Below are 11,906 nucleotides of genomic sequence, written 5' to 3' on the forward strand. Positions count from 1 at the left end.
GATCAATGGAACAGAATAGAGAGCCCAGAAATAGAGCCTCAATTCTACAGTCAACTAATCTTCGACAAAGCAGGAAAGAATGTCCAATGGAAAAAAGACAGCCTCTTCAATAAATGGTGCTGGGAAAACTGGACAGCCATATGCAGAAAAATGAAATTGGACCATTTCCTTACACCACACACAAAAATAGACTCAAAATGGATGAAGGACCTCAATGTGAGAAAGGAACCCATCAAAATCCGTGAGGAGAACACAGGCAGCAACCTCTTTGACCTCAGCTGCAGCAACATCTTCCTAGGAACAACGCTAAAGGCAAGGGAAGCAAGGGAAAAAATGAACTATTGGGATTTCATCAAGATCAAAAGCTTTTGCACAGCAAAGGAAACAGTTAACAAAATCAAAAGACAACTGACAGAATGGGAGAAGATATTTGCAAACGACCTATCAGATAAAGGACTAGTGTCCAGAATCTATAAAGAACTTAGCAAACTCAACACCCAAAGAACAAATAATCCAATCAAGAAATGGGCAGAGGACATGAACAGACATTTCTGCAAAGAAGACATCCAGATGGCCAACAGACACATGAAAAAGTGCTCCATATCACTCGGCATCAGGGAAATACAAATCAAAACCACAATGAGATATCACCTCACACCAGTCAGAATAGCTAAAATCAACAAGTCAGAAAATGACAGATGCTGGCGAGGATGCGGAGAAAGGGGAACCCGCCTACACTGTTGGTGGGAATGCAAGCTGGTGCAGCCACTCTGGAAAACAGCATGGAGGTTCCTCAAAATGTTGAAAATATAATTGCCCTATGACCCAGCAATTGCACTATTGGGTATTTACCCTAAAGATACAAACGTAGTGATCCAAAGGGGCACGTGCACCTGAATGTTTATAGCAGCATAGTCCACAATAGCCAAACTATGGAAAGAACCTAGATGTCCATCAACAGATGAATGGATCAAGAAGATGTGGTATATATACACAATGGAATACTATGCAGCCATCAAAAGAAATGAAATCTTGCCATTTGCGACAACATGTATGGAACTAGAGCGAATCATGCTTAGCGAAATAAGTCAAGCAGAGAAAGACAATTATCATATGATCTCCCTGATATGAGGAAGTGGTGATGCAACATGGGGGCTTAAGTGGGTAGGAGAAGAATAAATGATGTAAGATGGGATTGGGAGGGAGACAAACCATAAGTGACTCTTGATCTCACAAAACAAACTGAGGGTTGCTGGGGGAGGGGGTTTGGGAGAAGGGGGTGGGATTATGGACATTGGGGAGGGTATGTGCTTTGGTGAGTGCTGTGAAGTATGTAAACCTGGTGATTCACAGACCTTTACCCCTGGGGATAAAAATATATGTTTATAAAAAATAAAAAATTATATAAAAAGAAAAAGAAAAAAAAGAGATGTTGTTTGCACATAACACACAAAGGGGCTCACCAGCTTGGAGGGGGTTCTTACTAAGCCTCCAGCCCAGACCTGACCAACCTGCTGCAAATGCCCATCAGCCCTCACTCTCCCAAGAGGAAGGAATGATTTGCTGTTTAACCACACAGTGTGTGCCATCAGCAGCCACCAGCTGCTCAGTCCCATCTGAACCACTTGCTCTGAATTTCTGTTTAAAATGCAACAGCGTCCATGGATTATGGCTCGTTGGTTTACATGCTCATGATGGATCTTTTAATCTAATTAAGGGAAGGCAAAGATTTTCCCCTGGTGCTTTCAGCGGCAGAGAGCTCTGATTTTTTAGGATAGCACACTAACTGAGAGCACTTGTTTTAAGAGCAGGAAAACCAGGGTCCTAATGCTGGCTCTGTGTCCCTGAACATGTCACTTAACCTCTCTGAAAAGCCAGCTTCTACCTCCATGAGCCAGGCTTTGGGCCAAGCCCTTTGCATGTATGGGAAAATCCCCCAACAGCCCGTGAGGCCAGTGTCTTCATGATTCCCATTTTGCAGATGGGGAAACTGAGGCTCAGAGGGGCTAGCTAAGTTGCCCAGATCACACAGTGAGTAAATGGTGTGAATTTGATAAAGCAATAATATCTGGCTGATGGATTGTTCAGAGGATGAAGTAGTTGAGTGTCTCTGGAGAGTTTAGCATGGCTGTTACCCATCAGGGGTACCGCTCACAGTTGTAACACTAGCTGATACGTTATTGTCATGATTATGTGGTTGTCACCAATGGAGGTGGCGTGGGAGCCAGGGAGCATGGAATCATGCATGGAAAGCAGCCTTCCTATCCAAGTGGAGGAGCACAGGAGACAGAATAAGATCAGTGGTTGGGTCCTACAAACTCACAAAGCTGTCTGTCCTGGTCCAGATATGAGCTAATGGTTCAAGGGATGGATATCTCATTGGACACTGTCTCTTGACCCTAAGAGGTCTTGGTGGTAGAAATTCTGGGTTTTTTTGTGACCACTTTAGTCATTGTGTTTGTTTGCATTCCAGCCACACTTGGATCCCCCAATGTGCCTAAAGCCAGATGCATCCTTTTTGTTATTTCTCTCTGAGTCAGGAGTCTCAGGAAAGGAGAAGAGAAATCAATGAACCATCAGGCATAAACCCACCACCTAGAATCTACCATTAGCACCGTACTGTGCTTGCATTATCATATCTCAGATTTATGATGTATTTCAAAGGAAATTGCAGACATCAGTACTAAACACCTCAGCATTTTTGTAAAGTTTTAGAATCATTTGTGCCATGGAAACCTGTCCTGGCAGTCCCACATATGCGCTTCAGATGGATACAGGGTCCCTGAGGAGGAAGCAGAAGTGGGGATGTGGACTCCTGGGCCCCAGAACCATCCTCTCATCTGAACAGATACCCAGAAGCTTGGGGCTATGAAAAGTAGCATTTGAAAGTCATTACTGCTAATTTACAGAAGAGGAAGCTGAGCCATGGTTGGGGTAAGGTCACTTATTCCAAGTCACTCATTAATTCATCAAAGTCTGTTAAACCTTACTGTAGGTTTCTTCCATGGTCTCCTTTGGTAAATTGAGAAATGTTAATGGGTCTTTCCCTGGAAAAATATATGTATTATATAGGGGGACGGGATTCACGGATTCCCCCGTCTATTTGTGATTGTCTATGGGACACAGTGGACTGAGACTGGACCCTTTAGTGAGGTGGCCTCCCCAAGATGCTTGGGCAGAACGTCCTCTGACCTGGAGGTTTCTCAGATTGTCGGGCCACACAGTACCACCTTGTGGAAGACAACGTGAGACGGTAAAGACATGGGAGGACAAGGGACAGTAAAGGAGAGAGATCAGAGATAATAAGAGATGAGAGAGGCAAATGAGAAAGCCTGATCAGAGCAGAGAGATACTTGGAAAGAATGTGGAGGAGGAACCATAATTTTCCCTCTACCCTTCTAGGTTCTTGGCTGAGATGCCCACTGTAATGAAAGACAGATTACGAAGAGAAAAACAAAACCCAATGTTTATAGTAGCAATATCCACAACAGCCAAAACATGGAAAGAGACCAGATGTCCACCAATGGATGAATGGATAAAGATGTGGGGTGTGTGTGTGTGTGTGTGTGTGTGTGTGTGTGTGATAGAATATTACTCAGTCATCAAAAAGAATGAAATCTTGCCATTTACAACAATATGGATGAAACTAGAGGTATTATGCTAAGTGAATTCAGTCAGTCAGAGAAAGGCAAATATGATATAATTTAACTCAAATGTGGAATTTAAGAAACAAAACAGATGAACTTAGGGGGAGGAAAGGAAAAATGAAATAAGATGAAAACAGAGTTGAAGACAAACCATAAGAGACTCTTAACTATAGAAAATAAGCTGAGGGTGACCAAAGGGGAGGTGGGCAGAAGGATGGGGTAACTGGGTGACAGGCGTGAAGGAGGGCACGTGATATAATGAGCACTGGGTGTTACATGCAACTGATGAATCACTGAACTCTACCCTTGAAACTAATAATACACTATATGTTAACTAAATTGAATTTAAATTTTTAAAATTTAAAAACACAGAAGTTTAATAACATACATACCTCCTATATACAAGGGAGAGACCTAGGAGAGCTAAGCAACTCCCCCAAGTGGCCCCAGCCACCACCTTAAATAACATCTCCCGCTAAGCACAAAATGGTGAGGGGAGGAAGGCTGGTTATGGAAGGTGACCAGAAAAGACACAGTAAACAAGGGTGAGGTGTTTGTGAAGATTTAAATCTCTGCTTTCTCACTGATAGGAGTTTCTAGAGATTCTGAGTCACCTTTCTTCTTCTAGTACTGAGAGGGAGACACCCTTACAGAGATTTCCCTTGTCAATGTTGATGTCACCCATGGAAGAATAACTTCTACTCTATTCGGTTTTCAGAACTTTTCCTATGTCCACTGTTTTTTTAAAAACAATCAAGTGTTAAATAACAAAAATTCAACTGAGTACATTCGAAGATCTAATGGGCTTTCCTGATTCAGGCAGCATCCCATTCAGCAAACAGAAAGGAGCTCTGCTGAGCTGTAGGAAAGGACAGGTTTGTAAAGACTGATAGGAAAATAGTAGCAAAGAATGAACGATTTTAGGTAAGGTTGCCCTTCTAAGGGGAACAGAAGGGGAACAGTACTGGTATGATCCCAGTACTGACCAGGAAATTCCAGGTGGACTTGTCAAAGGTCGCATTCCTATAAAACTGAAACTGTGGGTCAGGTATTAAATCTTGGTTTGCTAATGTGGGGCCTTAATGTTAAGTGATGCCATTTTGGGCCTATGCCTTTCTTTTTAACACAACCTGAAATACACTGCATTTTGGGAGGCAGTTACAGTCTACTCCCCTTTAAGAGCAAGAGAGACCCTCCTTCAGGTGACTCTGGGCTCGCAGGGAGGAGCTGGACTCACTTGGAAAGTAGCTGCCTATTGGCCCTGTCCTTCGGGAGCCTTCTGTGGCCCTTTCTTGCTGCCAGCTTCCTGCAGATGGCAAAACCAATATTCCTAGAAGAGTCCTTGGAGTCTAGAAGGAGGAAAGAGAATGCCATATCCAGTAGCAGCCCAGCCATTGCTGAGGTCTCAAAAGCATCCTCAATTTCACTATCCTTCCCCTCTGCCTCCCACATCTCTGAATCTAGAGGCCCTCATGGTGAGGGGTGAGGGGGCTTCTCAGTGGGAGAGGTACTGGCCTGACTCTTAAAGTTTCTGTTCCAGGGGGCAGGGACTGGAGCAGCAGAGGCTGCTGGGCAGCCCCAAGAGGACACATGGAGTGAGAAGGTCGGGCAGATTGGCCCATGATCTGAGAAACTGGAACCAGACCTCAAACTCAGAATAGCAGTGAAGACAGGGGCAGTATACAGGTCTCTGGTCTGAACTCTTTTGCCCAATTAACCTGCAGAGCATGGAAAGGGTGGGACAAGAAGATGGATTGTGAAAGACAATAAGAGAGCAAGAGAAAAGGAAATATGAAGGTCAGGGAGGTAGTTAAGAACTTGGTCTGGGAAGTTCTTCCCTCCCTCCACCCCTCCCTCCCTTCCTCCATCCATCCATCCCTCCATCTTTGCATTTCTCCATAACCACACCTCATCCTTCTCTCCATCTCTCCATCCCTCCATATCCCTCCCTCCCTCCCTCCCTCCCTCCATCCATCCTTCCATATCCTTCCATCCATCCCTCCATCCATCTGTCCATCTCTCCAACCCTCCATCCATCCCTCCATCCCTCTCTCCATCCATCTCTCCATACACTGCTCTCTCAATCCCTCTCTCTCTGCACATACATCAACAAACATTTATGGGACATGTGCCAGGTGTGTGCCAGGGCCCTGGGGACATGGCAGAGAATATGACTAAACAAGTGCCTGCTCTCTGAGACCTGACAAAATTCTAGAGTGAAGATAAAAAATCAACTAAATAAAAATTTTAAAAAAAGAAACAGTGACAAGGGCTTTAATGAAAATAAAACAGGAGAATTTGGTGGAGATTGAGAAGGTGCCTGATATTTTTTAGATTAATTTTTTAATAGAGAATGCAAATACATGATGCAGACTTTAAAATACACATTGCATTTCTATTTTCGTCAAGACAATTTGCGAACATAGTTTGAGCATCCAAATAATGCAGGGAAGTGGGGAGAAGAGATGTTTGTGCCTGTAGCCTGTTTCAGATTCCCAAAGCAATTTTTACATGTTATCTTATTTGTTCCTCACAGCAGCCCTGAAACTGAGGAATTAACAGTCCCATTTCCCAGATAAGGAAACTGAGGCTCAGGTTAAATTGATTTCATAAAGTCACCTTCTTAGGATATGCTGCGCTGAATCCCTCAGGCCTCAGGTTTTTATATGATTTAGGCCATGACTCAGGACTCAATGAGTAATCCCAAGGAAATTATCTTGGATGTGTACAGAGACTTAGTTACAAGGATGTTCATGGTGTTATTTATAATATCAAAAAATGGAAAAGAACCCAAATTTCCACCAATGGAGAACTGGTTAGATAAACAGATGTATAGGGGAATAGTATATATAATCCTGAAATCAACCAATCAATCTATCTATCTATCTACCTATCGATCTACCTATCTATCTATATCTTTCTATATATGCTGGAAGCAATATAAATCTTTATTGGAGGGGCACCTGGGTGGCTCAGTGGGTTAAAGCCTCTGCCTTCGGCTCAGGTCATGATCTCGGGTCCTGGGATCCAGCCCTGCATCGGGCTTTCTGCTCAGCAGGAAGCCTGTTTCCCCTCTCTCTGTGCCTGCCTCTCTACCTACTTGTGATCTCATTCTCTGTCAACTAACTAAATAAATAAATAATCTTTTTAAAAAAATCTTTATTGGAGCTTCTCAGAGAACATCAAAGAAGACTTGATTTCACAATCCTTAGCAACCCTCAGAAAGTCCTATTTCCCCATTTTTATTTTCTTGCATCCTCATGGTTTTCCTGACATTTACCTCTGAATCACTCCCTTTCCACTGACACTCAGCCACCTTAGGATCCTGCCTCTCCTCCTCCTCTCCATTTCCTTCCACCTTTATTTTTTTCTCTAACAAGCTGAGAATCCCCTGTTCTCATTCATCCAGTTCTTTTTATACCCAATTTTGTACCATAAAAGCTCAGGAACCCAGATGGTTAATGCAGAATTCTTTCTACTGGTGTAGGGTAAAAGAGGGAATGCTAAATAGGCAACCACATAATTATCCCTAGCAGGTGGAAGAGGGTTAAAAGATGTAAACAATCGAATATTAACATATTTTTCCTCCATCACACTTAAATTTTTAAAGCTTTGTTATTTTTGGACAGAGCCCCTTTCAGAGAATTCGTGTCCACCAGCAGGCCCACAGTTGTGTATGAGTGTGTCAGGAACCCTCACTGATTGTGAAGTTTCTCAGAATGAATGTTTGTGAACTAGGGAAAGAATTCTGGAAAAATCCAAAGGCAGTTTCCCAACAAGGGCCACTGGCTTCCAGAGAGGCATAAAGAAACACACCCCTCCTTTATTCCCTCCTCTGAAGAATTGGAACTGAGACAATGTCCTGATTTGGGCCTCTAGATGAATGAAAATAAATCACTTTCCTTTGGCACCTGCTCTGGGTGGGAGGGGCTTCACAGCTCTGTCTCTATTTAGAGTCAGTTTAACACAGTCATGGCATCCCTAGATAGAAGAAAGTGACCGAAGACAGATGCACTTAGCAAGCCCCAGGAAAGGTGGGGTCTGTATTTCAAGTAGGTGCTGGAAAAGGGGTGTTCAGTGGGGTCCCCTACATCTGTGGGAAAAGTCTGAAAAGTGAAATTCCGAGATGTGTTCCTGCTGGAAGCTTCCAAGCTTTCTTCTCCTGGAGTCTAAACTCCTCTTTCTGGGGTGGTGGGGAGTGGATTTCATGTGGCTTGGCTGGGCTGACCCCAACTCTGGCCAGCCACAACTGTGGACATGTATACTTAATCAGACTACCTCCTCCTTCTGACTGCAGTAATTGGTTCGATGGTGAGTTCAGGAGCCAGGCTGGCCAACCAGAGCCCTTCTGAGGATTTTTCTAATGGAGTTCTTGGGAAAGATAGGTTTCCCACTGAGACAGCTTAACAGGACAGTGTGAATCCAGTGTTGCCAATGGTTGTCTCTCATTGTATTGTGAGAGCCAAACATAGAAGAGAGACAAAGACTCAGAGTTCCCTGGATCCAACTACATCTGAGCCCCAAAGGTCAGTCTGGAATTTCCAATTTCATGAGCCAGTACATTCCAATTTTTGTTGAAGTCATTTTGGGTTGGCTCTCTACCACTTGCAACTCAAAAGAATCCTGGCTGATTATAGGTCCAATATGCAAAAGGCTGTAGCATTTTCTTAGGCTTCTCTGCTCTGTGATCTCAGTCTCCACCTACTTGGCAAGAGTTCGATTCAATGCAATTCAATTCAATTTCGTTCCATTCAATCCCATTTGATTCCATTGGCTCCATTCAGTTAGATTAAATCCACCTTAATTCATTTCACTTGTTTTGGGTTTCGGTGGTTTTTTTTTTAGATTTTTTTTTTTTTTAAGTAATCCCAACACCAAATATGATGCTCGAACTCACAACCCTGAGATCAAGATCCACATGTTCCACCAGCTGATAGTCAGGTGCCCCTCATCCAACTTGGTTGAAGCACCTACTATGTCCTGGACTTTTTACTGAGTTCTAGGGATTCATCGATGACTAAGTGCCCATTTTTCACTTAAGGAGTTGAAAGTGATTTATAAACAGTCTGTGTGAGGGGTACCTGGCTGACTCAGTCAGTAGAGTGTGCAACTATGGATCTTGGGTTTATGAGTTCAAGCCCTATAATGGGTGTAGAGATTACTCTAAAAAAAAAATGAACGGTCAATGTCATAAATATTCTTCTGTTCCAAGCACGGTGGAACCAGAGAGAAACAATGATTCTTACCATTCTGATATTAGGTAGTTAGTTCATTTACTATAATGGAAGCCAGTGCCATTTATTGCCCAAGAGCAAGGACCTTGGAGACAGACTCATTTCCTACTGTTTGGTAGCAAAGTGACATTCAGTTAAAAGGCTTCACCTCCCTGAGCCTTACTTTCCTTATCTGCAAAATGGGGATGGTAATGCATCTATGTTGATCTATTATGGAAAGTCGATGGAAGAATGAACCAGTCAAGCACACAGCATGCACCAAGTACTCCATACGTGATCCTCTCCGTATGGATTACCTCCGTCCTCTCCTCTGCCTATGGGGAGTGCTGGGTGGGTGGGAGTGGCAGAACGCAGAGTTGGGGGTGGGGTCCGTCAGCAACAGAATTCTCTCTACACTCTCCTTAGACACCAAAACCCTAGGACCTGGCACAGAAAAGGCACTGAAAACACATGTAGTACAAGTGTGTGGCATGAAAAGTGAAGAATTGTTTGTAGACAGGGAGGGTGAAGGTCAGAAAAAGCCTTCAGCAGGTGGTCAGTGTTAATGCCAGGATTTCTCTTTGGGAGGGGCTTAGGGGCAGATTTCCTGGGGCTTGACTTGAAGCTGCATGATAAGCCAAGCTCTTTCCCTAAGATTTAGAAATGGAAGCAGGTGATGGAGACGATGGGGAGGAGAAGTGTTTAAATCCACTGGGAAGGGTCATTCTGACCCTCCCCAAGGCTCAGAGACCCTCTGGTTACTCAACCTCCATCTTGGGACAAATAACAAGGAGCTGGGCAGGAAGCTCAGAGGTCAGTAACCCAAGACAATGACTTCATTTTCTAGAAGTGGAAACCAAAGCCCTGATGGTGAGTGACCCATCAGGTTCATGACAGATCCCGGCAGGACCCATTTATCCCATCACTCATCCAGGTGTGCATTCTACCCTATCCCCACTCTTGGAGATTCTCACCAGGTCTGAGCTGGAGGGAGAGAGAGGTGGGGGTGACACAGGGTCAGGGGACAACTTGAGCATGTCCCGTCCCTCTGCCAGGCTTTTCCTTCATATCCCAAGAGACTTTTCTCACCCCATCTTCATCCTCCTCCTCTTCTCAAGGAGCAACCCTTTGGGTCTTACTTTGGAAAGGTCTAGGGGCCACTGATAATTTCCTGCCTCTCCCTTCAATACCTCTTGTAACCAGTCCCGCCTCCTTCAATTCAGCCCATATAAGAAGTGACAAAAACTCCAGCTTTCACAGGGGCCAGGGACATAGCAGTGGGACAGCCAGGCATGGGACAGTAGGCACTGGTGGGGACTGTGACACATTGGAGAGTCCCTGCCCATCCAAAGACGGCCAGCTGGGTGTGGCCTCATCTTGGAGAAGCCAGAAATGGAGACTTTTGTGTACATTATTTTTTTCTTTTTGGTCTAGATGAACACATCTGCTAGGGGAGTCGGCCCTCCATTTACAACTCAAAGTTGTAGGCACTTCCAGGCCTCGGAGGGGGCAGATCAGCCCCACAGATGGAACGGGGTAAAATGGAGTTGATCAGGGCCATTGGCACGAAATCAGCAGTGGAGGGAAGAAGCCTTGGCGAAGTTGCTGTTTCTGAAATCCCAGGCACTCCGTGGTGGGATTTTTTTTCTGCCGCACGGAACAACCTTCTGCCAGGCTCCTGGATGCTGACAGCCCAAGATGTGGAATTTACTTTGAAATGCAAATCACGGGGAAAAAGTGATATTGATGTTGCCGACTAATTAAGAGCTGGCCTGGTTTAAACTTTGGAGGGCTCCTGACAGTCTCCGGCCTTGGAGGGAGCCCGGGAGGACGCGATTTTTATTAAATCGAAGTCCAAGTGGATGGAGAGGCAGAGGGGGGACTCACAGTGGCGTTGGGACTCCTGAGTTCTTCACAACTCACTTACAGAGACAGCAGGGCCACGGGTCTTAGAACATTAGCCCCAGAGCCATTTCCCTTCCAGGGTCACTGATCACGGAGAGGGGATGGAGGCGTGGGTCCGGCGACAGGGCCTGGCTTTATTGGAACTGAAAGCAACACAAGGCAGCTGATTGGATGGTCAGCTGTGATTTACGGGAGGCCTCATTTGCAGATTCTCTCTGCGAGGTCTGAGTTATGCTTGGAGACCTTCCAGAATTAGTAGCTGCCAAGACAGGGACATTCACAGCCTCTCAAGGCCAGTGCCCTGGGGGCAGGGAAACAGGAGCTCAGGGCTGCCTCCCCACTGCCAGGGTTCTCCAAGGACAGCTGATGCATACAGCAGGCTGAGAAGCTAGTGCTCTCATAGTTTTCATTTTACCAAGGAAGAAACAGAGCTGGAGAGGGTCATGCAGCAAGCGAGTGGCAGAGCTGGGGTTTAGACCTGTATAGTCTGACTCTTGGTGTCAAGGTCTTACCCCTTGACTCTGTAACCCCTGGCTCTCTGCCCAGTGCTTGGCCCATGGGCGATCCCGGATATATTCCATTAATATTTTATTTTCTAGAATGGGATGTGGAGCTTACAGCCTGTTAACTGACCTGTACCCCTGGGGGCGGGACTCACAACTCGGTCTCCAGACCCAGTAGTATTTCTACTACTCTAGTAGTAGTAATATTTCTACTACTCTAGAGCTCTACTACTGTAGAGCTCCTCAAGGAAACTGAGCTTCCTTGAGGGCAAGCAAGGGAAAATACATTGAGCTTTCCCTGCTCAGGCTGCCCAGTGCAAAGCTAAGCACACTCCTTCGCTCATTCCTTCAGCAGGTGTGTACCTGGAATGCCTTTCGTAGCTATGCTGGGCGCTGGGGCCCCAATAGACATGGTCTTCTCCTTGGGAACCCATGTCCTTGTGGGACCAGTGGCAGGTAAAGCAACAATAACCACAGCAAGGGATGGAGGTGGGAGGGGGCTCTGAGACCCCAGAGAAGGGGCCTTTAAATTAATGTTTAAATTTAAATTAATGTTTCTGCCTCTTGCACCCAACGAGAACTGAATCAGGCCAATGGGAACCCGAGGTGGAGGGGTGGGCTCTGAAATTCAAAGAAAT

Source organism: Mustela nivalis, assembly GCF_964662115.1.
Source record: "Mustela nivalis genome assembly, chromosome: 14".
Classification (NCBI taxonomy): Eukaryota; Metazoa; Chordata; class Mammalia; order Carnivora; family Mustelidae; genus Mustela; species Mustela nivalis.